Source organism: Phyllostomus discolor, chromosome 1 (assembly GCF_004126475.2).
Source record: "Phyllostomus discolor isolate MPI-MPIP mPhyDis1 chromosome 1, mPhyDis1.pri.v3, whole genome shotgun sequence".
Taxonomy (NCBI): Eukaryota; Metazoa; Chordata; class Mammalia; order Chiroptera; family Phyllostomidae; genus Phyllostomus; species Phyllostomus discolor.
Window position 1 is genome coordinate 123,245,025 of NC_040903.2, and position 3,533 is coordinate 123,248,557.

At 41.0% G+C, this 3,533-nt stretch overlaps 1 non-coding gene across 1 annotated transcript; it reads left to right on the forward strand.

The window, feature by feature from the left end:
• The first annotated feature begins 2,328 nt into the window (after positions 1-2,328).
• LOC114493531 lies at positions 2,329-2,435 on the forward strand. Its single transcript, XR_003684169.1, has one exon. It is a non-coding gene; the product is annotated as a U6 spliceosomal RNA (small nuclear RNA).
• Positions 2,436-3,533: the final 1,098 nt, after the last annotated feature.

Sequence of the window (3,533 nt, forward strand, 5' to 3'; positions counted from 1 at the left end):
GATGAGTGAGATACAGAAAGAGCAGCACACTCACCAGCACACCAGTGTAAAACCACAGCTGATTTGGAGAGCAGTGAGTTGTCTGGTTTGGTTCTTGTTCGGAGTACAAAAAGAGACCAGGGCTGATAAGACTAGGGTAGAAAAAAATGTTTAGGCAACATTTTGAAGGGTGTCGAACGCTTAAAAGCCCATTGTTCCTATTTGAAATTGGTTCAACAAATAGTTGTTGAATGTTTCCTATTTCCTCCACGAAGTTTTTCCCAGTGATTTTCACACTTCCTTCTTTCAACTTCTATAGAATTTAACACTTTTACCAGACATTTAACAGCTGTAAGCCTGTGAGGATCTCAGGGACAGGTTTCAGTGCTACTTAATGGTAATACCTCTTGAGACCAAAAACTGCCTGCATCCTGTCATGTCCAACACCCTCCTCTCTGTGGAGTTCCTGGGGAGCCCAGTGCACAATGAAGAACAGTAGAATGGAAATCAAAGGAGCATTGTGTGGACAGCTTAGCAAGTGCCAGAAAGCCCTCAGGTTAATGGAACCTAACATGTGTCATGGGACCTGGAGACAAGTTCAGGATCATTTCAAAAGAAAGAGAACATGAGTGAGCAAGAAATTAAGAAGAAATCCTAGAGAAAGAGAAGTAGGTAGTTGAATTTACCCAAAGGAGATAGGTCATACCTCCATCTATTTAGCACTATGACAAAAAAATTTAAAAGTACATAGAATAGAGTCGTGCCTTTAAAGGTATAAAATTCTGCTCACCAGCAAACCTTGGTCCAATGGTGATCCTGGGTTCTGACCTACTTTGATCCTTCTTTGGTGGGGACTGGGAAGCATCTAGTAGAAGAGGGAAGATGGTGGGTATATAAATTAGCTATTATCTTAAAATAGGATTTCTTTACAGAGGGTTATTGACATTTTAAGGCCAGACAATTCTTTGCAGTGGAGGAATCTCCTGTGCGTTGTAAGATGTTTATCAGCATCTCTGGCTTAGATGACAGTACCATCCCTCAAATTGTGCCAACCCAAAATTCTTTGAGACATCGCCAAATGTCCCTAGAGGGACAAATCACACCTGGTTCAGAACTATGACCTTCAAATAGCTGCCATTTATTTTCTCTCCCATGACTACTGGTCACATAGTAGAAGGTCAGCTGGATGTGCTTCAACCTGCAGATTCCACTGGGTTTGTCTGTTCGACGTGAATCGCACTCAGATCTGCATCCACTCTGTTCATTCCCATGCCCACACTGACAGGACAGCAGCTATGGAAGGGAAACTCTTCACATGACAGTGGCAAAGACACATGAGAGGAAGCCCAGCCATGCTAGTTTATTTCAAGTCTTTGCTTATTTTATGTCTGCTGACATCCTAGTAACCAGAACAAGTCACAGGATCCAAGTTAGGGATAGAAGGTACACTTGGCCAGCAGTGGAAGACTTTCCATTTACATAGCAAAGGGCAAGAATATAGATAAATAATTAGGGGTGGTAATTCACTCTACCACAGTGGACCTGCTGAGGAGAGAAGGGGTCTCTTCCCCGTAGAGGCCATGCCTTATAATTCTCTTGTTCTTTATAATATTAGGTATGTTAGCTGTTACAAGTATCTAAATAAACAGATACATGTTTGCCTGCTTTTATTCTCAATCAGTGTCTTCAAGGCTCATGTCTGATGAGATGTTAAATGATTTAAAAATAAAACCATGAGCCATTTTACCTAGAAAGGCTACTGAACTGTCACAGACCAGCTGGTGTGGCCCTTAATTCCAACTCAAGCTCTGCTTTGCCTCAGACCAGGCTTCCAGGAAATCTCTCTCAGCATCAACAGGATAGAATGCAACCTCTCCAATCACTACAACAGGTGTAATTTAGGACACACACTGAAAAACTCAGAGCATGCAGATATCAAAGAAGGATGAAGAGTTGGAGGGCCATAAACAGAGAAGTTATCTAAGAGCATTTTACCAGTTCTGTTAGTGGATCAAACTTCCTTTGAAATCTAATCAGTTAAGACTCTATAAGTACCCTGGCCAGTGTGGCTCAGTTGGTTGGAGCGTCATGCACCAGAAGGTTGCAGTTTGACTCTCAGACAGGGCACATACCTACTTTGTGGGTTCAATCCCTGGTCAGGACATGTATGGGAAGCAACCAACCAATGTCTCTCTCTCGTATAAATGTTTCCCTGTCCATTCCTCTTTCTCTAAAAGCAATGGACAAATGCCCTTGGGTGAGGATTGAAAAAAAAACAACACTCTGGGTAAAGGCAGATTTTTCTGCAAAGAATAGTAAGAGTTCTAATGCAAGATAAATCTTGGTTCAGTGCTCGCTTCGGCAGCACATATACTAAAATTGGAACGATACAGAGAAGATTAGCATGGCCCCTGCGCAAGGATGACACGCAAATTCGTGAAGCGTTCCATATTTTTATAACCAAAGACACTGAAATAGGGGATAGTCTGACAGTGACCAGAGGGGAGAGAAGAGGGAATTTCAGGGGGGAATGGGTAGGGTTTACAGGAACAAATTTGGAGGACACATGGACAAAAACTAGGGGTGGGGGGTAATGGGGGGGAAGTGGGGAGGGTTGGGTGGGTGAGCTGGAATGGGAGTAGGGGGGAGAAAATTGTACTTGAACAATGATTAAAATAAAATTTTTAAAAAAGCCTATTTTAAAATTGAAAAAAAAAAATCTTGGTTCAGATCACCACAGGACCCAGAAGACCTGAAACAGCAAAATAAAAAGGGAGTTCATACACAGCAAGAATAAACTATTCTCTTTTGCTTTAGAATTTTATCTGTATCTTTAGTGAGAAAAAATTAGCAGGTTGAACACAAGAGCTCTCCATATCATTTATAGTTGACTAGATGTGACAGCATAACTATAAAGCAAACTGCACTTGCTTCTCCACCCATGCAGTGGATTTAGTTATTCTATATCCATTCTTCTATGATCTGTAAGATGAACTAAATAACTCTTCCAGGTTATATTCAAAATGGATAGCCATATTAGTCAAACCACACATGACTAGTTTGCTCAATTGCCTGGTGTAGAACATCCAATCTACACATTTCAGCTATTCAACACCTCCTTCACCAAAGCCTCTTGCTCCACAACCTATAATGATCAGATCCCTCTTCTTATCTATGGAACAAAGAGGTGTCTCACCACAAAATGCACAGTCACCAAGATGCATTCAGACATTTTGGCCTTCACTACAATATTTATGGAACAGCTATTATAAACCAGATACTCTGCTAAATGAAAAGTAAACAATGCCTAGCCCACAGTAGGGACTAGAAATGGATAGTGTTAGATAAACAAATAAATTACAGTCTATGTGAAGAGGTCATTAACAGAGAGAAGTTTCTTTGCCATCTGAGTGAGAAATGACCCAGAAGGAACGGTTAACCCATCACGAGAGGCATCAGGAACAACTTCCACAAGATGTAAATCCAATATGACATAGAACACATTTCTCCCATTAGAAACCTACAGAATCAAGGTGACAATATCTCTTTATATT